This window comes from Triturus cristatus, chromosome 12 (genome assembly GCF_964204655.1).
Source record: "Triturus cristatus chromosome 12, aTriCri1.1, whole genome shotgun sequence".
Classification (NCBI taxonomy): domain Eukaryota; kingdom Metazoa; phylum Chordata; class Amphibia; order Caudata; family Salamandridae; genus Triturus; species Triturus cristatus.
This window is the reverse complement of record NC_140595.1, coordinates 639,119,619-639,145,201: the sequence shown is the minus strand read 5'-3', so window position 1 is coordinate 639,145,201 and position 25,583 is coordinate 639,119,619. Positions and strand designations below refer to the sequence as shown.

Genomic DNA, 25,583 nt, shown 5'->3' with positions numbered 1-25,583 from the left:
ATTCCCTAATATTTGCAACAGAACAAATTAATGTGTTTCTGGGTGCCTCAGTTTCTCAATGTAATTGACTGTGTTGATGACACACATATTTCCATATGTCCCCCTGTACTCCTGTGCAAATTAATTCATTTATAGAACTAGGACAAGCACCTACTCACTCAATGTACAGGTAGTGTGTGATGCCTCATGCATCATAACTGACCTTGTAGCCAGATTCCCAGGCAGCAGACAACTCCTTTATGTTCTGCCACAGTGGAATACATAACTGTCTGTTGCAGGGTAATTTTGGTGATGACTTTTTACTTAGTAAGAGAATTGCAAGCTCTATTCATACAGTGTCCAAAAGTGTGTTTGTAATGTGACCTAATGGTTTCTCCTTTTCTCACTATTTAGGGAGACAGTGCATATGCCTTGCGCCCTTCGGTACTGACACCATACTTAAATCCAAGAACCCGTTGTGCCTTCAGAAAACAAGTCTGTCAAAGAGCCATGTGAGTCCTGTAGCCTGGCTAGCCTATGGAAAATAAAGACAAAAGTTGGATTATGGAGCTCCACAGATACTTTACTGGAACCTCTCTGGTAAGTCTGCATTATCCTCGACCCTTCCTCTATATCCCTGCCAATTTTAGGTCTTTTCCTTCCCAGTTCCACATTGGAAGGTAGTTACTCTTGACAATGACATGGGTACATTTCTGAAAATTTCCAAGGTGGGTGAGAATGGGCCAGGGAAATGATACCAATATTCCCAAAAATTCCAGCATATCCTCACCCAGGAAGGCCATGGAGTGTGATTTATTCTTGTGCAATATTATTCCATCATGGTGTAATAATATGCATGAGTAAATTGATTTAAATGCACAAATGCCTTCATGAGTGGGAGCCTCATTGTCCTTTCCACCTAGAGCCTGCAGTTTATTGCTTGTTTATAGTTGATTTTCAGCTCCCTCTGTAGGTTATAAATTTACCTAGAAGTTATACATTGACTACAACTATAATTTTATGCTCTTAGCCATCAGTATTGACTTTCCCCTACACCCGACAGGAGACAAATTATTGTTTTCAGATGTAACATTATCCGATATCGGGTAGCAGGGAGACTCATCAACTTATTGCATAATGGTGGATCGACAACTGAAACTTCAACAGCTATCACTTCCTTACTTTTGAGGAAAAGTGTTTAGTGTTTAATCCCAGTCTATGATTTGCGTATTCCTCTGCCCATGTATTTCAAAAGCAATGCATTGCAGAAATCAAACTTAGCTCCCTTCTCTTTTCTTCCAGTCAATTCTATTTAGATGCAGCCTCTGCTCCACTGAAGGGTTGGTGGTGATAGTTCCTCCTCCATTTGAGTGGATGCAGACATTACATTTTCCTTTTTGGTATGACATGGACCTTAGTTCTAGTGTGTTGTTGCAGCAACCTTCGAATACTAAAAAGAAATCCCTTTTCAAATTATCAGTTTGGGGAATGATGTCTGCAATCTCCTGGAACATCAACACCAGTACTTCGACTTTAGTTGGTTTTCATCCTAGAAAGATGAACACGGTTGCCAAGATTGAAGTCATAGAGACAATCAGTTTTATTTTAGAAGACATGATGTCTTGCTCAGATCCATCAGCTCATGGGGGAGCAGAAGTGGACTTTAAGTTATTTCATGCACTTTAGTAAGTTCTCCATGAGTATCAACGAGAAAGGTAAGGCGTTCCAGGGACATCACCATTGTACTTGGAATGGCCTTTTTGCAGATCTGTTCAGCTTAGCTGGGAAAACACATAGTAGCTCCGAAGAGGCTGATCTTTTTCACCTGGAAGGATAGTATGGACAAATAAACTTTATTGTGAAGTAGTGAAGCTAAGCAAATCCATACTCTACACACCAAAAATAATGTATTCTAATCAACCATTATAGAATGTTGCTGTGCAAGACAGCGCTCACTCCTGAGAAGACTAAGCATCTGACAAGACACCACTGCTGTTGGAGCTTGCCTTGGGACTAACTCTACTGCCATCTTCGTATGTCATGTATTGTTTTTTTCAATACATGAAGTGCAGCATGGTATGTAAAACACCAAATGCACAGTAAAACAACCACATATATCGTGTACCTTAAAATTAAGAGCAAGAGCATTTCATAACAAGACTAAAGACAAAAATATTTTTTTTTGGTAAAAAACATAGCATAAAATAACTGAACTGCAACAGACTTCCAGCAAAAAAAGTTCCCTTATTTTTGTAATAGTTTCACAGAATGAAAAACAAAATCTCAGCTAACTATCCTGGATACGATTCACAAAGCCAACAATAGCTTAATTTATGAACTTGAAGAATTCTCCAACGTGAGTACAGAAATATCTGCAGAAGAAAATCCCCACACAACGGGTGGAGAGTTGGTGGATTGAGATGAGGTTTGCATTGAAAGTTTGTGAATGCCAAGAAACTCACAAGTGTGTTGGCATTCAGAAACTCTGATCCAACACTTTCCAGTCCTGGAAATGTTTGGAGTTTTACTTCAACATAGAGTTGGAGTAACTCTCCTCAGAAGGTGGGAAGGGGTATTGAACACCTCCAATGTTGGAGGGGATGTAGGATAAAAGGTTCCTCCATTGGGAAACAAAGTTAAAAGAAAAGAAAATATGTGCAATTGCACATCGGGCTTCATCTTCTAAAGGAGATGTTCCAGGTAGAACTAAATACCAGAGGGAAAGGGAAGAGAGCAAGAGAAACAAACACACTAAGGTCTTCTGTGGTACCACTCTCTCTCATCTCACATTAGGTACAACACCAATTTTAGAAATGTAACCAAAAAATGGAAGGGAACCCATAAAGGACCAATCAAGTGACATTGGATGTTGTGGAGTTCCTTCCTACCTCTACCGAAATAACTAATGGAAAAGACAGGTATCGAAGTCAAAAAAAATTTAAAAAATGTTGCAAGTCTACAAATTTTATTTAGACTTTTCTTTAATTAGGTTCATTGCAAATTTAGCTCAAGCCAACATGATGTGTTACAAATTTAGCTCAAGTCAACACGTTTCGCAACCTAGTAAACAGAGTTTCTCTTCATCAGGGTTTCCAACATAAAAAACCACTACAAGGACAATAGTAGGCAAATCACAAACATGAGAAAATAACTTGAATCAAATTGATTAGAAGGAGTTAAGTAGGATAGAAAGAAACAAATTAAAGCTAATAATGGTACACACATTAAAATATAAAGGAATTTGCGATAGATCTTTTGTTAATGCATTCAAAGGTTTTTGAGAAAATGAAATACAATAAAATTATATGTACCAATTAGTTTAGTTAACCACATGTGACAAGTTACAACATATATGTTTGACCTTAAAGAGGTAAGTGCAGAGTTTTTTAAAATAATATTCCAGACTTCAATTAAAATTAATACAGTGTTTTATAGAAAAAAGAGTCAAGACCTGACAGATAATTCTGCTCCCTGCAACTTTAACCTCCAAGATCTCTGTACACTGAAGAATATATATTTCTTAGGAATGATCTCCATAACCAAATACCAGCTGAGGGATAGTTTTGCAGTCTGGAATCTTGGCCTGTAAGGTATTTGCAATATGAAGGACAGCTTCTCTATCTGTGACCTTAGCATGTAAGACCACTGTATGGGACAGATAGCTTTGATATCAGAATCCTGTGCCTGTGGGATCTCTGTACCCTGAAGGATAGCTCAAGTGCTATATGTCTGCAACATCTCTGTAACCTGAGGCAGAGCTTGTTGTCAGATACCATGACCCTGAAGGCTCTCTGTAACTAAAAGGATGGCTGTGGTTCCATATGCCTGGTCCTGTGAGATAAGATTGATCTACCTACAAGGGTGAATTTATTGTCATATGCATGAGCCTGGAAGATCCTTATACTTGAAACATAGCTTAGGTCCCATATTCCCACCCCTCTAAAATATGTTTACCCGAGGGACACCATGTTGTCTCATGCCTAACCCTGTAGAATACTGCTGTAACCTGAAGGATAACTCTGGTGTCTGTGGGATCTCTGCAACCTGAAGAACACATTTGCTGTCCAGAGGTTGAGATGTTCAGTATAATATATGGTTTAGTTCTGCATTCTTGTGTTGGTGCCTGTGCAATGTGTTACTTGAGAGGCAGTTCTTATCCTAACAGATATTTAACCTGACAGATTACTGCCTGCGAGTGTAATAAGTGCTAAGGCAGAGCTTTGCTTCCTAAAGTGTGAGGAATCTGTGTGACCTAATGGATAACCTGATGGATTTATTTTTTAGATCTTAGCCTCCATGTTTTAAATTACTTGTAGACTAAGTGTAACATGTCGCACCGCGCTGTGTCTGAATCATGAGCAATTTAAATCTCTGCAACCAAAGTGACAGCTCTTGATGCCTGTGCCTAGGAAATGTGCATAACCTGAAACATGTTCTGCCCAAGCAGCACAAAATCTAAGTAACTGTTGCCAATAAGAATGCTTTTTTGTGTATGGTCACTTGGATTTATTTTGTGCAGGCTACATCCTGAATGTGCTCGCATTGAAGCAAACCAGATCCATAGGATTCTTACAGAAACCAGCCGCTACTGTGCACTGAGGTGAGCTATACCCCCAATATTAACTAATAAGCAATGTAACTCTTGTGTTCCTGAGAAATGCCACTGTCTGCACATGCAAACTAAAACGGGGCAGCAATGACAGAGAAAAATTCAAAATAACCACTGGACCTTTAAGACTAAATCATGTAGGCATGTCCAACCTTTTTTGTAATAAAAGCTACTTTTGTTCAATGGAAATCATCTCGAGCTTCTAGCATCAGTTTTGTAATAGTGACCACATCAGATGAAATTACATTATTGGCCACCCTAAGCACAATCATCAGCAGTGATCACCTTAATCAATGCATCAAGTAGGGTGGCCAGCAGTAGTGTAAAAAAGGCTTTGTTAATTTGGAATGCCTTTACTTGGTAATACATAACAACTATACCTGCAATGCCCCTGGCACCAAGGTAATAATCTCCACATGTTTTTTCACCCAAATATCAGTTTCAAATACATTTTGGAAATGCAACCATTTCTCTCTGAACATCAGCTTATGAATTCTGAAAATACACACTTTTATGTCTAAAATATACACTTTAGAATGTTGGCATACATATATTCAGTCAAGCAAAAGCTTCGTATTTAGTAGGCTGGGCTGCACACAGGAGAGCTACTTACAGGTAACTGGAGCTCTACCAGTAGCTCATGAGCTTCTCGTTGGATAAGCCTGGACGACTAGAGGTATATGAATTCAGCCCTTCCATGTAGCCCCAGAAAAAACCCTGGTCTCTGTTGGTATCTGGTCTCGGTGGTTTTGAGTGAGGAAGAGCATCCAGGACAAGTGGTATACAGGCATTATCTAATAGTTCGTTCTGAACAGAATTAAGACTAGGATCTGCAATTTTTGCTGCTTAGTTTGTTTGTCCATAAATCAGGCCCTTAGTCAACTTTTTAATAAAACCGAATATTTACCCCACTGTACAAGAAAATGAGGAGAATTTGGTGACTTCTCTATAACTACCTCTCACTTGTGACCAACCCCTTGTCCAACAATCACTGCATGGTCCTGTCTGCTCCTCCCTCTCTGTCCCCAACTCATCTCACCCAGCCTTCCCTTTCACTTGAGTGTACTGCGCTGAAGAGTACTCCAAACCGCTGAGCACTTATGCTCTGGTCTCTCCCTCCCAGTCCATTCACCTTACTGCCCCTTTACCACCATTCCACTACTATCGAGCACAGCCCTACCTCTCCCTCACAATCTCATAATAGTTCTGCCATACCACCTCCCGTGAAATCCTCGACACTCTTACCATATCTCCTTCATCCCATCCTCTGGTCAGTCCAGCTCCAAGCCCTTACCCCAATCCATGAACAATACTGCCCCATCTCTTCCAACTAGCATCTTGATCTGCCTTCTCCACCTCCTCCCTTCTAGGCACTCTACAGTCTTGTTCCACCCCTTCACTCTCAATATTGTAGAACGCAACACATACCTTCGGGCAACAAAATGATAAATTTGCTCCTGGGTGGAAGCAGATGTTTACAGTGTGCCTGAATTAGACGAGGGTGTCCTCTTTAATAAACGTGATGCTACCCTCATAATTTAAATATTAACTTGTTACCCCTATATGTCTCACGTCTGCTATGTCTTATGTGGCTGTGGATGGAAAGAAAAAACTTTCTTTACTTTGACTTTGCTTTTATTTCACAAATAGAAAGTTCAGTGCCTTCCAGGACTAAATATTTCATCAGGTTTCTCATTAATGGGGAAACATTTTAGCACACTCCATAAATGCCTTTTATTGCGAAATCAAATGTGTCTATGGCTTAAAATCAGTAACAAAAAAAGACTTTGCTATTAATGAGCATGCTTGGGACATCAGCCCTCCCAGCAAATTCTACTTTATTTCTGTTCTTATGTTTCTTTGAAAAAATTGCTTTGCAGGAGGAGAAGCCTGCCAGGGGATCATTAGTCTTGGGTGCACTTCTTTGCATAGCTTTGGCAAAACAATTGAAATATGCAAATTTGCACGCCTGTTGGGTATTCAATTACTTCAGCATCTTTTGGAAAATATTTTTACTCTAATAGTGCATTTCCACCGAAAATCGTTGGTAATACCTTTGATATGTATCGAAGCAGATCCTATTATGAAGAGAATGACATACTGTGCCCGGGGATACATCTTAAAAAGCAACCTATGAAAGAGGATGAAAGACTGATGTATGCTTAAGCAATATGAAGTCCAAATGGGACTATTTAGAATGTTTTAATGCTTTGAGTTAATCATAAAATTTGCCTAAAGTGCCCCTCCTGATTCTAGTTGTTTTGCCTAATTTGCTAAAACAAACAGCATTATAAATAAATCAAGAACAAAGGTGCGATACCTTATTGGAACAGTGCAGGGAAGTTAGCACCTGCATATTCCGTTAATAAATAAAGCAGGGTGGCTGTTTCAAAATATATACGACACTGAGCCGGCTTAATATGGCTCAGTGGGTTGAGCTCCTACAGCAAAGATCTGTCTGTAGGCTGTAGTTTCCAGTCTCGCCATGGCAGAGGTTGTTAAATAAGCACTTTTGTGTTGGGTGGTAGAAACGTAATACATATTAGTGCATTCTCTAACTTTACACTCACAGGGGCAGGATTTGCACAGAAGGAAACCTGGGTCTGAGTGTGCTTGTTCTGGGGTTCTCCAGGACGGAGGAGGTCATTGCAACTTCACTCAGTAGAGTCTGCTGGCTCAGTGGTCTAATGCATCCACTCCAGAAATCTGTGTTGGATCTCTTGGTCTCAGGTTTGAATTCTGGTACTTCCACTTAGCCCTTCATCCTTTTGATTTTGATAAAATGAGTTCCATTGAGCTGAGTAACTATCAACATGGTATTTAGACAGAATATCAGAAACAGAAATATAATTATTGTGTCAATAGCGAGGACAAAAATATTATGAAGTTAAGGTTCTATAGGTCAGCTAAGTTTTACTATATACAATTATATATATATATATATATATATATATATATATATATATATATATATATTCACTGAAAAAACCATAGGTTTCAAGGACGTTCTAGTTAGTTGGACATTTCACTCGTACAAAACCTGAGAAATTATGCCGTTATAGTTAGTTCAGCTAACTATAACTCACGCCCCCGCAATGCACTACTGATGATGTCACATATTACATCATTCATGACATGGTTAGTAACATCACTGATGACATCACTGATGACATCTAAAATGACATCACTGAGGACATCATCCAGTGACTGTGTGTTTCTATGAAGTTTAAATATGTTTTATATATATGCCAAGGTGTATTGAAGAATGAGTGGGTGTATAAGTGTCTGGATGGAAGATTTAATAGGTGCGTGACTGACTGTATAAGTGAGTGATTAAATGTGTCTTACAGAATGCATGGCTTAGTGACTAAACTGTGTGAACATCTGTATCAGTCTGTCTGTTGTTGTGTAAGCTGCTGCATGGGTTGGTGAGTAGCTACATGAGTGTCTATATGGGTTATTGATTGGTTGCCTGAGTATTTGTATGGGTGCCTGTGTGGGTGTGTTGCTGAGTGAATGGATGTCTCAGTAGTACATGTCCAAGTAACTACATATGTAAAAGGCAGTGTATGTCAGAGTGAAAGTATATAAATGACTATACGTGAGAGTCAGTGATTGTGAGAGTAGCTGTATGGATGAGTGTGTACTTGTATCAGTGATTGTATAAGAGAGTTAGTATGCGTTAGTATCTGTATGAATACGTGAGGTGGTGTGTGTATAACTGTGTAGGTGAGTAAATGGAAGTGTGATTGATTCTTTGCATGACTGGCTAGGTGTGTGAGTAACTCTGGATGAGTGGTGGTGTGTAAGTGTCTGTATAGGTGTATGAGTGCATATGATAGTGTTGTATTGATGAGTGACTGCATGTATAAGTGACTTCATGGGTGAATGAGTAGATGTGTGTGTAGACCTAGGAATCAGTGAGTGCAAATGTAGTAATAGGTATTGGTGTGTCTATGGTTTTGAAAATGGTAATCTGTATTTTAGAGTGGGTGTATCAAAGGTTATATTAGGGTGTGAGGAGGTGCATCAGATTTTTATGTGGATGATGTCATTTGAGATGTCATCAGTAATGTCATCAGTGATGTCACTGACCATGTCATGAATGATGTAATATGTGACATCATCAGCAATGCATTGCGGGGGCGCGAGTTATAATTAGCTGAGCTAACTATAACGGCAGAATTTCTCAGGTTTTGTACGAGTAAAATGTCCAACTAACTATAAAGTCCCTGAAAACAACGTTTTTTCCAGTGAATTTCTAAGGTTTTTCAAATGCTAATTTCTAACTATAACGTGCCTGAAACCTATGGTTTTTCAGTGAATTTCAAAGGTTTTTTAAATGCTAATTTCTAGCTATAACATAGCAGTCATGTTTACGGACCCCATACCCCGGGGCCTGAGCATTTTCTTTTCACTTTTTTTTTAAAACAAAGAAACGGGAAGGGGGCCGCTTGGCCCCCTTCTCTTGGGGCCACTATTGGCCCCGGGGACCCCGTCCCCCGGGGCCCGGCCTGGTTCATTTATTTTTATTATATTTGCTGGGAGGGGGGGGCCACATGACCCCCCTACCCTGGGACATTTCTGTCCTTGGGGACCCCATCCCCCGGGCCATCCCATTTTGTTTTTTTTATTAACGGAGTGGGGTCGCGTGGCTTCCCTGCCTCGCCAATCCTGGCCCAGGGACCCCATCCCCCGGGGCCGGCCCTTTGCATTGGGGACCATGGGGGGAGCCCCAATGCCCCCACAGTCCAGATGGCTACCTGCCTCCTGCAGGAGCCAGCATTGCTTTTGAGCAAGGGGAGCTGCTAACATGCATCTCCCCTTGTTATGTTATGTTAATTACATTTTTAAAGCGCATCGATTACCCGGAGGTGTCCTTGCTCAAAAGCAATCTTCTTTGCTTCATTGAAGCGAGAGCAGGCTTTCCTGCTCTTGCTTCAATGAAGCAAAGCAGGGTTTGCTATGGCAGGGCGGGAGCCGTGCCCCCGCCCTGCCATAGCAAACAGCAATGTCCCAGGGGTGGGCACTCTGGGACATTGCAGGAGCCGGCCCTGGGGGATGGCGGTCCCCAGGGCCTTCAAGGGCTCCTGGAGGGGGGCCACACGGCCCCCCTCCCAAATCTTTAAAGGCCCGGGGACATGGAGGTCCCTGGGGCCTGAAGGTCCGCTACAGACCCGCATTTTAAATCAGTATGTGCTCCGGGGAGGTGGTGGTCCCCGGGGCTGCGGGGGGGGCACATGCCCCCCGTGGTTCATTATCAAAGCCCCGGGCAGTTGTCGGTCCCCGGGGCAGTGTGGGGGATTTTGGGACCCCCCACGCATTGTTTTTTAAAAGCCCCGGGGAGGTGGCAGTCCCCGGGGCTTCAGGGGGCCGCAGGGCCCCCGCATACAATTAAATAAGCCCTGGGGAGGTGGCGGTTCCCGGGGCTGCGAGGTCCCAGCGGGCCCCTGCAAATTAATTGGTGAGTGCCCCCGGGGCCTGGCCCACCCGGGGGCCTTCAAAAACGAAGCGCGGGAGACCACGCTTTGTTTTTAAAAAAAATTTCTTGGCCAGATTTGTGACCCCAGCGCGAATTCGGCCGATACATTTTTTTTTTTTAAATGTTTAAATGCTTTTTGGGCCCTGGGGGTCCTTGTTGGAACCCCTGAGCAGGCCTAGGGGGTCAGGGTGTTTGTACCCTGCCCCCCTTTCATGTTTTTTTATCTTTGTTTCACCCTTTTTTTTGTGATTCGGTTACCGAGTCACAAGATGGCTGCCAACACTTCCTGATTTGGAGTGTTGGCAGCCATTCAGAATTGAGCTTGTGCTTGGGAGGGTTCGCGACTCCTCCTCGGTGCTCAGATATCAATATTTTTCTTTTTTAAATTTCTCAGGAACTGCTGAACGGATTTACACCATTTACAAAAAAGGGCGCACTCTAAACCAAGACCTACCTTTTTGCCAAATGTGGTGTAATTCCGTTCAGCAGGTCGGGCTGTAGCCTGTAATAAAGTTTCCTATGGAAAATAACATGGAGAAAACGCGCTTTGGGACCCCCCTTTTTTCTTGACTCCTGCTTGACGAATCACCCCGAAACTTTAAACACACAAACTGGGCAGTCCGGCCCTATTTTTGGGAAAATTTCACACTGATTCGTCAAACGGCGCCAAAGATATTGGCTAATCAAAAGACGCTTTTCCTATATATATCTTCAAGGTATGTAGATGTGGAGTTTAGAATAGTAAATCTATACTTATCTATTTCCATTTAACTTCTCGATATTTTGGTCTTTGATATCTTTGACACAATATTACGTCCACACACTATTTCTGTTTCCGATATTCTGTCAGTGATCCAATAAACATCTCTTATTCAGCGCATAATGTTTCTAGCAACTTAACTGTTCATTTTCTCAGGTGCTGTGAAGATGTGCCTGATTGTCTCAGTGTAGGGGTTCTCTCATTGCCCTCCTACTGCTAGACCTTTGTCCCAACATTCAGTGACATGGGCTGAAAGGCACAGAGGCAAATCACATAAAGGTTTTTGGGCAATTATTATTTGCACCCAGGGAGACCCTCTAACATATGCTCGTACTCCTAAATGACTTATAACGCTTTATAAATGACTTGTAAAGGCTGTTTGCCTGTCAGTAAGAAAAGCAAATCAAACCTTCTTCAATCATCCTCCTCCCACTCTCTCGCTCAAGCTCCCCCGCAAGTCAAATGATTCTAGAATGGAACTCTCCACACTACACCAGGCATTCACTACATTCACTAATGAGGTTAACATAATATCACTACAAATCTTCCCTTTTTTGTTCAACACAACTAAGTGAAAAGAAACATCTGAAGCATAACACATGTCTATAGATATTAAAGTGAATTATCAAAATGACTATCCACATATTATTACATTTGAACAATAAAATCTTTACATTTCAAAGGTCATTTGGTTTTCCTGCCATATTGGCTAACTTGAGCAGAATGTCCCATGTCCAAACAGGAAGAAGTCATACTCAGTTCCTCATCACTTTGTTGTACACTCATTGGATCATTGTTTAGTTGAGCTTTTCCAGGAATTTCAAAGGACTGATTAGATTATGGTCCATATTCATTCCACAACAAGGATCATGAGAGTATGAGTGGTTCGTAACACTCTCATCCACATCCAAATCACTTTGAAGCTCATCATCATCCATAAGCACCTAAACTTACTTTTTGTTGTCAGATGCAACTTCCTTCTTATTATCTTACCCCATCCAGCAGTCATAATTCTACTCAAATGCTGCGCACTATCATCATTATCTTGTGAATTTACTCTCTCCTGTGGATACTTTTTTACCAAATTTCACACAAACCTACTAGCCTACCTGCACATGAGCATCTTTAACTCCATGACGAGCTTATAATAGGTTTTATATTTCAAATGAGAAACGGATTTAGTTTTCTTTATGTTATATAAACTCCATTGTATAACACTGATTCCATTCATACGACCAGGATTATTCTTGGAATATGGAATGTGTCCTCTCATAATCACAAACGGACTTTCCACAGTAGACTTGCGTTTAATAATTCAGCATGCCCATAACAGTTTTTCCAATATATATTCGCAGTTCTTTGCAGCAACTTTGCAAGTTTAATAGTGGCCTTAATAACATCTCTACAGCACAATTTAGGATGATATAATGAGGTAAATGTGTGCTTCAACCAGAAACTTCAAGAAATTCAACCTCTTCATAGGACTTGAACTGCATACCATTATCAGTTAAATACTTTATTCACAAAATTTCTCTCGTAAACATATTTGCACTTTTGGTATCAACCTTGTTAACCACCTCGATTTCAACGAGAACGATAATGTATTTGTGTGATCCATCCTCCCATGAAATTGGTCCCATTAAATCTAACGCTACACACTCCCCTGGCTAAATAGGGCACTCTATGGGACATAAAGATGCCCTTAGTGTTCTTTGGGACTTACCTGAACTTTCACACAATTTTTCAAAAGCCTCTTAGTTTCTAAAACGGTTTCAGGTCACCAGTAAAGTTCTATAATTTTTTTTTTCGTCTTAACAATTCCTAACTGACTCTTGTGGCTCTAAGCAATAATTTTCTTTCTCATTTTGGAAGGAAGAATAACTCTGTTGCCCCTCAACAAAAGTTGTCCATCCACACTCAACTCATTCCTGAATTCCCAATACCCTTTCTCCTATGCGTCACTTTTGATGGTATTATCCCAGCCAGCACATGTGTACATTTTTGCATTCTTCAAAAGGTCATCAGACTCAAACGCCAAATACCATTACTTTTCAAAATCAGCTTTTTTACAATCATGAAGTTCTAAAACACTTACAATGCTACACTCACTTCATATATTGTCATCAACGTCTACCACTGGTAGATATTCTCCTGAGAAAATTGGCAGTAAAATGTTTTGTTGCAGGAACATATTGAACATCATACAAAACATCTTGAAGGCGCATAGACATTCTAGCAATTCTAGGAGATGCTGTGACTGACCCATCTTTTGTCAATAATTTTGGCAAAAGTTTATTATCACTCAACAATGTAAACTTCCTTCCTCATATATACTTCTGGAAATATTCTAAAGCCCTAATGCAACCTAATGTCTCTCCTTAGATTACAGAATATTTGATCTCAGTATGACAATGAATGAATTAATGAATGAGAAGACACTTATAGAGCGCATGGCTACCCGGGAGTGTCCCCGCGCTGAGAACCAACACGGAGGAGAGCGAAACTAAGGAAACAGAAGAGTCTTGAGTTGCTTGCGGAAGGACTGGTGATTGGGAATCGTGCGCAGGTAGAGTGGCAGGGAGTTCCAGAGCTTGGCGGCATTGTAGGAGAAGAGCCGACCGCCACTTCTGGCTCTCTTTATTCTGGGGACCTCGGCCAGATGCAGGTCGTCTGACCGCAGTTCTCTGTTTGCTTTATAGGGGTGGATCAAGGCTGAGTTAATAGGGGGGCCTGTCCCTGACAATGTTTGATGAGCAATACACAGGGTCTTGAATCGGATAAATTCTTGCACTGGGAGCCAGTGGAGGGAGCGTATTGACGGTTTTGTCTATTAAATAAACCCATCAGAAGTCTGGCTGCACTGTTCTGGACTAGCTGGAGTTTGGAAATAACTGAGGAGGGGGAACCCAGGTATAGCGCATTCCCGTAATCGAGCCTAGAGAGTATAAGGGATTGTATCAATACCTTTTTTGCTAGAGGGGGGAGAAGAGGGATGCTTTTTCGGGCCATTCTAAGTAGGCCGAAACAGGTCGCTGCTGTCTTCCTGGCCTGTGTCCTAAAATTCAGATCCTGATCCAGCCATATGCCCAGGCTCCTGATCTCAGTCTTAGGGGCAGGAGGGGGGCCCTGGCCGTAGGCCACATCAGACTAGGGTTAAAACTGATGGAGTTACCCAACACCATGATCTCCATTTTTCCGCCATTGAGTTTGAGCTGGGATGTGTCCATCCACTTCGAGATGTCTTCTAGGCAGGAATGGAGACTGTTGGTTTTGTGGTCGACCTGGTTGAGTGTGAGCACTATTTGCGTGTCGTCCACGTAGGTCACTATACGGATTCCTGAGGGGGCTACAATGGTTGCCAGAGGGGCCATATATATGTTAAAAAGGGTGGGGCTAAGCGATGAGCCCTGGGGGACTCCACTTGTTAAGGGGGTAGGTTCGGATAGGACATTATCCTCAAAAACCTGGAAGGTTCTTCCTACTAGGAAGGAGCATAGCCATTGAAGTACGGTGCCTGTAACTCCAATATTCCTCAGACAGTGAATTAGGGTCTTGTGGTTCAACGTGTCAAATGTTGCGCTTAGGTCGAGGAGGATGATAGCTGTGGAGCCTCCTGAATCAAGGATTTTTCTGCTTTCCTCTACCACTGCCAGAAGGGCCGTTTCGGTACTCTGACGCAGTCGAAACCCTGTTTGGGAGGAGTGGAGCAGATTGTGGGTTTCGAGAAATCCTGAAAGGGTTTGATTAACATACTTTTCTGCCACTTTACTTATTCCTGGTAGAAGGGATATTGGGTGGTAAATGAGAGAATGACGCAAAAGCATTAACTCCTTCATTGCCATTCTCATTAAGATGGGTAAGGATTGCAACGAAACCCTAGACACTGGCATCTGTAGTAACAAGGGTGTCTGCTTTGGGTTCCTAACGTTGCAAATTTGGCGTTTTGGTAATATCTTCTTTAATTTCATTGGATGACATCTGATGAAGGTCCAAAAACTCAAATTCAGATTTGCTCTTAAGCAAACCTCTTAAATTGTACATTTTAGCAGAGCAATTCTTAACAAATTTCGAATACAATTCTGCCATGCCTAGAAATGACCTCATGTCGTCCTTAGATTGAGAAGCAGTTGCATTTTTGATGGTTTCAACCAATTTAGCTTTGGAACTAATTACATCCTTACTGATCTTTGTCCTGAAAGCGTTTTCCATTTTCTAATTTCTGCAGTAAAGCCTTTTATTCTAAAATTTCTAACACTTTAGTTTAGCTAACATCATGTTCTTTTTGTTTTTTCAATTATCAAGATGCCATCCTGCAAACATACAAATAACAGCATAGGACCAATTAATTCCCCCTTCAATCTCTGAAAGACAGCCCGCGCAGAGGCAAGAACAAATGGCATGCATTGAAACTGGTAACTCCCTAAGGTATATTAAACACAGTCAATGCACAGCTTTCAGGGTGTAAAGGAATTCGGTAACATATGCTTAGGATAGATCCAATGTTGAAAAACATCTACCATTCTTTGTAAGTGACAACATTCCATCAATCCTAGGTAATGGAAACTGATCAACAACGTTATTATTAAGACTTCTAAGGTCGACAGAAAAACATGATCATTCCACTGGCATGGCATGCCACTAACAATGAAGAGATCCACTCTGAGGATTCAATTGGTTCTATATTTTTCTTACCTTGTTACTTTTTGAGTGCCAGCGTTTTTTTTTTTTGATTCACATGCATGTACGCATGAAGATGAACATGGACCCGTACAATGACACTTTTTGAATGGGTTTTCATTAAAAAAATCTTCACTCCAAGATAGCCATGGGCACCACGATGCATATGCATGCACACATTGTGATATCAGCAGCCTTTTTCTATATACCAATATAACAAAGCGGAAACCAATGTTAGATCAGTAAATTCATATATTATAAAAAGATTAGAAAAGGTTTGTGAAGCGTGGACCATATTAATTTAATACCTGGATTGGCACTTCTGCTAATGGATTGCCCTTTAGTCTTAAGCAGTTCATTTAAAGAAGGCTCAAGCTGCAACATCCATTTCATATAGAAAGATTCTCCTCACAGATCTGACAGTTTAAAAGCAATGAGGCTCTTTGTGAACGAGAGAAACAGAACACTCTTCTACAAACCTTATTAAAGGTTCTGAGAAAATGTTGATTCTCCGAGGTTTCACTGCATAGAGAATCATGATTTTATTAAAGACAAGGAGGTTAGCATTATGCATAACCCTTTATTTATGGCTTCCAAGCACCAACTTTAAAGAACCTCAAATAGAACACTGACAACAAAAGAATAGAAAACTACAATCCAATAAAAGCCTGGTAAAAGCCATCTTCTTCCTCTTTTGTTCTAATGCATTCAGTCAATCCTCTTCTCATCCTTTAATCAGACATTGACCTTTAATTCTCTGTAAAAACGTAGAACACATCACGATTCCATTCTTTTGCCTTTTCTCAACAACAAGAACTCTTTCCAACTGAAACAAGTAAATATTCAACAATAATTTCAATGTAACCACTTATAATCCAAATCCCTCCACACCTGGGTGGGTGAGAGAGATAATGCTATGCTCCTTGTCTTTAATAAAATCACAATTCTCTGCGCAGTAAACCTTCTGATGATCGACTGTTAGACCTGGCATCATTGGCATGAGTCTCTCCTCCATTTTTTTCCGTTTGCCTCCTCTGTTTACAATGTTTTTGCTGGATTATTGCTTTGGGCACTGTGCCACTGCTGATCAGTGCCACAGTGCAAGTGCTCCCTATGTTAAATTGTTACATTGATTGGTGTTACCATGATTGGCTTGGTTGACTTACTGTTCAGACCCTAGTCTAGTGCACTGCGTGTGCCAAGGGCGTGTAAATTAACTGCTGCTGGTGGGCTTGCAGCACTGGTTGTGCCACCCACAGAAGCAGCGTGTAAAATGTGTCTCAGGCCTGCCATCGCAGAGCCTGTGTGCAGTCCCTGACTGCCATGTCGACTTGGCAAGGAAACCTACTTGCCAGTCTCTAAAACCTTCACTTTGCCACATTTCAGACACCTCTATGGTAAGCCCTAGGGCTGGGTGCATTGTGGGTAAAAGGTAGGTCATGCCCTGATGTGTGTGGCATGACCTAATAGTGAATTACAGCCATTTTCGTTTTTCACTATTGAAGGGCTACCTGCCTCCAATAGGCCAGACTGGGCAGACTGACTGATTATTAACTCCATTATAATCTATCTGACTCAGGGAGCATGGTAGCAGGTCGAGTTTAGTATCCCTGAACTCAGAATTTAATAACACACCCTTTAGGATGGATGGTTTTTAAATTCCGTGTTTGAAAATAGCCCTTTTAGAAAGTGGCTATTTTCTTGTCCAACTATCCACCGGTCTCTGCTGGTTTCGTGTGTGTGTCAGGGGCTGGGTGGCTCCAGAGGTCTGAATGAGTCAGTGTGGGGTGAATGAGGCATTTACACTTAGAGTGAGGGAAGAGTAGCCTGCCCTGCCTGACACAATGCTGGCTCCACCTCCTGCCGGGCGACTGATAGCCCTGCTCCTGCCAGTGACAATACTGGCTCCGCCTCCTGCTGGGCGGCTGAGGACCCTGCCCTGCTCAGTGAATAGGCCAGGTGCCTCTGCCTGGCAACACCCACAACAAACCCAGGATGGGGGGAATTTCCCTGCTTGGACAAAGGGAACAAAGGAGAGATGGGGTATAAAAGAAGGACCCCTGAACCAAGAAGTCAGATCACTTCTGACAAGGAAACCTCTACCAAGGACAAGAAGCCTGCTGATCTAAGGACTTGCCCCCCTTCTGCCAGTGTGCTGTTTGCTGTGGGGAACCTGAAGCTGCTTCTTTATTTTTGCCAAGGAACAAGGAGAGAGGAACTTGGTGTGTACTCTCTAAAGCTTGCTAGAAAATCTCCAAGGGCTGGAAGAGTGCCAGCCTCCTGTTGAAGTCACAGGGCCAAAGGACTTCACCCTCTACTGAATTGCTGATTGCTGGAAAGTGTTGTTTCCAGTACACAAGGGGAAATCTGCAGTCTCGACGCCGCCGAATCCAGCTCGACATCGTGAGTAACGGCTCCAGTGTTCCGAGCCTTCGACGCCGGCCGCCGGGCCCGATCGACGCCAGCAGCGACGCCAGGAGTAGTGAGTATCGGCTCCAGCTCCGAGTGACCCCGTCTTGACGCCGGTATCGACGCCAGTGAGTAGTGAGTATCGGCTCCAGCTCCAAGCGACCCCGTCTCGACGCCGCTGCTGATCGCATCGACTCGATGCCCTCCTCGACGCCGTGAGCGCTGCTCCGGCCCGCCATCCCTCGACGCCGCTGCAGATTGACCCGACTCCGAGGTACGATCGACGCCGATCTCGTAGCCGTGAGCGCTGCTCCGGCCCTCGACGCCGCTGCGGATCGACCCGACTCCGAGGCACGATCGACGCCGACCTCGACGCCGACATCTCGACGCCGTGGATCATCGTTTTCTTCATTGCCAAAGGTACTGTGTTTGTTGGGACTGTTGCAACTCCAGGCTCGACGTAGCGATCCTCGCGGTCGACACCGAACCTTGGGAATATCGTAGACTCGACGTCGTGTGACTACTGTGGGGGTCATATTGTTGCCAAAGAACTGTGTTTCAGAAGAATACTTAATTTTGTTGCTAAAGAACTATTTGCCAAGAAGAAACCTTACTTGAACTATCATTTTTCCTTCCAAAGAGTATTTATTAAGACTGTGGTATATTTTTGTCATTATTTGGTCTTGTGCTAAGCCTTATATAAAAATACTTATTTTTATAATAACTTCTGTGTCGTGTCCATCTGTAGTGTATTCACTGTATTACTATATGTGGTCATAAATGCTTAACACACTGCCTCTGAGATAAGCCTGTCTGCTATGCCAAGCTACCAAGGGGGTAGCAGGGGTTATCTGAGTGTGTAATCCCCTTGTCCTGACTAGAGTTGGTGGGTCCCTATTTGTCAGAAGTGTATACCTCTGCCAACTAGAGACCGCCGGTTCTAACATCGACATTTTATGGCAAGACAGTAGGCTAGCATTATGGATGTTCAAAACTTTGTAACACCTTGTTTAAAACATGATCCACTGGTCTGAAATAACATTTCCTGAACACTTCTGCATTACTCCAGTCAGCCACTTTCTGAATTTCTTCCAATCTTCCTCCAAACATATATGCCTTGCTAACCATCGCACCTCTAACAGAATGCAGTTTAAACTGTGATATATTCACTTCAGCCCCCTTCATGACTGCTTTCACCCATCTTGCTATAGTAGCTGTTGTTACTCCATGATATGGTTTCATATAAGAAATCAATAACTGATCTGTTCCATGACTCCTATGTTCATTCACTCTAGACTCGTATTCTCTTAGCACAAAACACATAACTTTGGATTTCCATCAAAACTTGGATAAAAGACAGACTCTAACATTGTATTTATTATTTTCCAAACCTCAGAAAGCACTTCTTCAGGTTGAAAAAAACCATCAACTTACCTCCAAAGCCTTCACATCCGAAACCCTTTCAAAAGAGATAAAGCATAATAAGGTAGTTAACTTCCAAGTTAAGTCTCTTAAAACGAGATATTTATTCACTGGCCAATCTGAAACAATCTAAAAATCAAATCGAGATCACATACTGAATCCTATCTTGCCAAAGGAGGTCTCTTTAACCAAACCCTCTTCATAACTCTACAAATCAGCAGATGTCTACTAATCAAGACTCCTTTCGCTAAGGAATGTCCCGCTGCAACTGCAGACCTATAACAATTCACAGTTCTGTACTAGAAACCTCTCCGAAACAAATACGCAAAAGAAATTGCCACCATCACCTCATCTGCTTCCATGAGATCCAAAACCATTGCCACACACCAACCTAACCATGCACCCCATGCGCTTTTATATACTTTGCGTGTCCCTGGAGCCCAGGACTCATCAAGCAACTCTGAAGCTGTCCCCAAAAGACCTGTGAATATTCCTGATCTCCTGTTATTTTCCATACTAGAAGGTTGAGAGAATTTGCATCTACCAACGGATGTTCTACTCCTTCCGCTTCTCTGAGCAGACCCTTGTAAAATTGCATTAAATATGATATGTCCACCACCATCTCCATTACCGATGGGAACCAAGCCTGCGCCATCCAAAACAGAGTCACTAAAACCAATTGACACCACTGCTTCCTTACCTGAAGCAACATTCTCTGAATCATAGAAAAAGGAGGGAAAGCATAACCCTTCCTCTCTGACCAATCATGGGTAAACCCATCTACTGCTAGTGCACCTGGATCAGGTCTCCAACTGTAATAACTCTTAAACTGATGAGTCAACCTGGGTGCAAATAGATCTACCTGCAATGGTCCTAAATACTCTTGAATCCTCATGAAATAACTCTCCCTCAACTTCCAATCGCTGAAATCCACTACATTCCAGGAATTACAATCCGCAATCCAGTTCTCCTTTCCTGGTAGGTACTGTGCTCTCATACCAATCTTGTGTGCCAGACAGAACTCGCACATTTTTTGTGCTAAATTTGCCAATCTTTTGGACCTGCTGCCCCCTTACTTGTTTATGTATGTCACTGTATGTCAAATTCTGACTTACGATTCCGCAGGGACGATATGCAAGATGAGAGTTCCAAACTCCCCCCTAGTCACTCACCGTACCCAACTGAGTCAAAGCATCAGTAGTAAATCAGGGAAAGAAGGGAAGACAAGAAGAAAAGGTGAAATTGTCCCACGATCATTCCCACTCAAGTATAGGACTGGTCAGCAGGGAAGATGTCCTATAAAGAGAGATAGCGTATATATGTGTGCAGGAAGGAACTGTATTGCAATAATGGTATAGGCAAGGTTTTTCTCTCTAAACTACCTTAGTGTTTCCCTTCTTCTATTATACTTCAAAAACTGTTCGAGTGTAATCTGTGTCTCTTATCTATGGAAAAGATAATTTGGCAGTGTCTGTGGATGAATGCTATATAAAATGACAAGAAAATAAAAGAAGAACCCAGCAGCACCCACCTATGTATTACTGGAAATGTCCCATGACAACAGGAGATCTGCAGTGAACACTAATATCCTCTAGCAACTTGCTAGTACAACTTAGAAACCTTACACCAGGAATTATGAATAGTACTCCTTAACTTCAGGAGAAAGTAATACTGTGCCCTTTTAATTTAGGGGGGAAATAGTTAATGTCCTTCTATTTTACAGGAGAACTCTAGGTTCAGCTAAGTCAACAAAAGGACGAAACCGATCTCCAAGGATGAGAGCATCTACTTTACATTATTACTTGTGTTTAAATGTTTTTGCAATACAAAGATTTAGCAGTGCATAAACGCTGCTACATTAATACAGAATGACTGGTTTGTTGTGTTTTTTTTTCTTTCTTTTGCAAGGCAGAAGAGCATTATTAAGCCGATGAGAGTACCAGGATCTCGCCGCAACAGAGCTGAGAAGGACTCCGGATCTCGCCGCAGGAGCCGGGAAGAGAGCTGGATCTTGCCGCAGGAACTGAGAAAGATTCCGGATCTCACCACAGGAGCAGGTAAGCAACCTGGAGGCAGACACTGACTAAATCCCGAAATGCTAGAACGCAAAGCTTTCAGCTTCGGGATCCGGTCCTTTTTTTGTAGTCTTCCGCCACAGCCCGCAGAGCAGCAGGCAAGACACTGTAGTAATATTGTCCATTTAACAAAACTGTAGCACCCTGGAACTGTGATCTGAAACTTTACAATGCAAACATTCATCCCTTCATTTCTAAACAATGTATATGTTCCTTCCGCTCGCTCAAACTCCAAACATCACCTGTTTCCTCAGCTGAGTACAAAGCTCCCCATCCTAAACTGCTCGCATCCGTCTCCAAAACAACATTTGGATGCATTCCAAAAATTGCTCAACCATACCAGGCTTCCAGTTTCTCTAAGCACCACTCTAACTCCTTTCTTGGCTCTTCTGATAACATCAGCACGTGTCCGTACCACAGACTTTTTGAAAGTTCCAATGTCTTCAGACGCTGCAAGGCCATGTAATGAAGCGGACCCAGAAACATTGCCTGAATTGAAGATGGTAAGAGACATCTCCCTTGCTATGTCTCTCAACTTTACCAAATCTCTTCTCAAGACCATTGTCACCTCTTTCCTTATCTTTAAGAGCTTCTTCTCTGACCTGACCCTTTATTGTTTCTGCAACGAAACCCAGAATCTCTAGGCTCGGAGTAGGCTACAAAATCAACGTCTCCTGATTCATTACAAACCTTAGGGAATCCAAAAGTTCTTTTACCATACACATCTGTTTCGCTAAAACAAACTGACATTGATTCAGTATCAAAATGTTGTCTAAATAAATTATCAGATGAACATGGGACTGAAGGCAAACCAAATGGGAGGCACTGAAATTGAAATAACTAACTTTTTCACCTGAATTGTAAAAATCTTTGACACTCTTCTCCAATTGGAATGATAAAATAGGCATCTTTCAGATCCATCTTTACCAACCATTTTTTTTCCAACAACACCTCTCTGAGAAGATTAATTCTCTCCATTTTAAAGTGTCTGTATGTTACAAAGAATTTAAATTCTCTTAGGTTTATTACCGGACGCCATCCCTTGTTCTTTTTCTCCACCACAAATAGCGTACTTACAAAGCCTACGTCCTCGTTGCTCACTTCCTTTATTGCTCGCTTCACCAACATCGAATGTATCTCGCAACTCACCATGCAGTGTAATTGCTTGCTGAAGCAATGCTCCCTTGGCTCTCAAGACTGCTGTGGATTTAAACTGAACTCTATTTGATAACCCATAACCGTGGCTAACACCCATGTATTGTTTGTAACCTGTCTCCACTTCTCTACATGGAATCTCAACCTTCCTCCCACCTTTATGAGTATAGATCCAGAAATATTGTTCGTACTCACCTGTCCCTGAGGTAGTAGACTGTCCTCTACCTCTATTTGATCTCGCTCTGGACAATCTCCTTGGCCTCTATATGCTCCTCCTCCCACATTCTGGGGCTTGTAAAAACCTCAGCTGAGACGTTGCCCTCTGCTCCCAACACTGCCATATAAAGTATTCCGGAAGACTTTGCGCATTGAATAATGCACCTTATCCAGTGCTGTGACGTCTGCACATACTTCCCTAGTGCTTTTACCATTCTTTCAACAAAAAGAAGTCTCTTTGCTTCTTCACTTGACTCCTTCCTGGCCAATTCACCGTATTTAGGACTAATCTTAAAAAGCACTGCCTTCCGGTGTTCAGCAACCAACCCAGCATTGGCATTTCCTAAAAAACAAATAGCTCGCTGGCACCAACATCTGAGTAACTGAATATCCACATCTGCCCCTTAACATATGCTTCCTCCACCATATCAAATATCCTCACCAGAAGACCTAAAGCCTCCAATAATTTGTCCTCACACTATTTAATCGAGCGCTCCAAACCCTTGCAAGGATTTCTTCCCAATTTGTAAAGATAAATTATTAGTGTGGGGTCAAAATTTTTCTAGTTAATGTCTCCTTCTCCCCAATGACAGGGCAAGCACATTCAGTCCTCAAAAGATTGAGATCCTCCTTTTCCAAAGGTTTCTTGATCCACTTTTTAATGTAATCAGTCAAATGTGCAAGTGTCTAATAATCAGATCCATTAAGATGCCTTATTTTCTTTGGATCAAATAACTTCTGTCCCAGCTGTTCAATAATTGACCTCTTGCTAGACTCTACACTAAGGGCTCCCCTCAAATTCCTCATCTAAGGAATCTTTGTAATCTATATTCAGGATGCACTTGACAACATCCTCTTCTAACGCAGGGTTAAACTGCCCCTCAGTTATGCCACTTAGGGCACCAACTCTATGTGAACTGCTTGAGACTCCACTCTCATCCAGGGGTTCTACCACGTTTTCTTTTCCTACAGCATTTACCCCCAGGACACCTCATCACGCTGTCCTCACCTTCCGAAATAGAGAAATATTCCTCTTCCACAATGGCATCTTGTTTACTCTCCTTCAACACCAACCTCACTGAATCCTGAAAAATCTCCTTTAATTTCTGCGTGATCAAAGACTTTACATCAATTCCCTTACTAGAATCTCAATCCATTTGCTCTGCCATTATAAGAAATTCTCCTATCAATCCTAAAACAGAACACCTCTACTGATAATAAAACCAATAAAAACACCCACAGTGCGAAGAACAAACTGTACTCACAAAATCTGACTGCCAAACCTTCCTCTCATAAATCTCTGACAGAAAAAACTCTCAGCAATGACAGTTGCAAGCTACACTGCCTAGCAACCAAAATCGCCCTCTATCTCTCCTAGAAAAGCACCTAAACCCTCCTGACCAGCCAAAAATGTCTAATAGGCATTTAAAACCTTAAGGTTTGAAATATGGTAAAATGTTCTTGTTTTATATTTGTAAAATGTACTTTTCTGTTTCTAACTAGCACCTCGTAGAAATTCCTAAATCCTTGCCTTTATCGCCGCACACAAGGGACGAAAACATTCTGCTCCCCTGCGCACGATTAACAAGGCCTATTTCCTCCAGAAAACAGCCTTAGATGTGGTGCATCCCACAACACAGATGGCCGCCTGCTATAAGGCTGTACTGAAGCCACACTATGCCAAATTCCCCTACTTTGTTGATATCACAAGAGCGAGACATGCTCCCCAACTGCTGGCCATATTAACGGTAAATCAACATTGTTTATATTACCATAAATACTTGTAGTGTGACCTGAAAAAAACAGAAATACCTACAAATATTGTGAATAGCAATCATTCATGAATCAAAAAATGATTAACACCCCAGTCTACCTCATTAACCTTAAATCCTTTCAAGAGAAAGTCTTATGAATAATATCTACACCTAATATGAATCCATAGATTGGATTAAAATACCTATTATACAGTATATACAGCATATATATAAACATATATAACTCTCACAATATTCCCCAATTAAAATCATATACTTATCTGCTCAGAAGCTGCAAACAAAAGAGGAAGAAGATGGCTGACAGGAGACTTTTATTGGACTGTAGTGTCCTACTCTATTGTTTGGTTGTTAGTGTTCGATTTCAGTTTCTTTAAAGGTGCCACTTGGAAGTGGTAAATAAAGGTTTATGCATAATGCTAGCCTCCTGTCTTGTTATAAAATTCTAATGCCACCAGTTACATGAGTAACCATCCAGGATCATATTTTTGGCTTTACCCCTGGACACATTCACCTAGTAAGATCAGAAAAAATGTATGCAGGAAAAATATAAGGCCAGGGCAAAATAGAAATTATGCTGGTGTATTTTGCATAATTTTGGAAATGTTATGTAACATTTATTACATGAAATTTCAGAAATTATGCCATTGCAACATGAACAACTAGAATGCAAGTTGCAGTTTTTTATGGCAATTGTGGTTTTGGTGCGTTTTTTAGCATGAGATGTGTCATTGCATCAAAAACTGACGTGAGAGCTAATTGTTTTGCTAAAATATAGCACTAAATGACTGATTTGCTTTTAGCATAGTTGTGTAATTTCAAGTAATTACAATGACATGAGGAAAAACATACAGAAATCAGTACACAAAAGCAAATCCCACGGTTAAGAAGCATTTATAAGGGTAAAACCTATAATGGTGCAGTAATACAGTATCCACCATTTAACATAACCTTACAGGTGCGCTACCAATGGAGTCTAAAGGCACTAGCACTAGTTTCTCTAGCATTCGTAGGAAATTTCAGATTT

The 25,583-nt window shown here is 41.7% G+C and overlaps 1 long non-coding RNA gene across 2 annotated transcripts in view; it reads left to right on the top strand.

Annotated features, from left to right (window-relative positions):
• The window catches only part of LOC146776458 (uncharacterized), a 404,315-nt gene extending 382,920 nt beyond the window's left edge, over nt 1-21,395 (top strand). The window contains exons 2-4 of one of the 2 annotated variants that reach the window (XR_014972211.1): nt 394-579; nt 4,499-4,579; nt 21,251-21,395. This is a non-coding gene — a long non-coding RNA (uncharacterized LOC146776458). Of the gene's footprint in view, nt 1-393; nt 580-4,498; nt 4,580-21,246 lie in introns of both variants that reach the window. The other variant, XR_014972212.1, reaches the window with a different exon arrangement.
• The last annotated feature ends 4,188 nt before the right edge of the window (nt 21,396-25,583 follow it).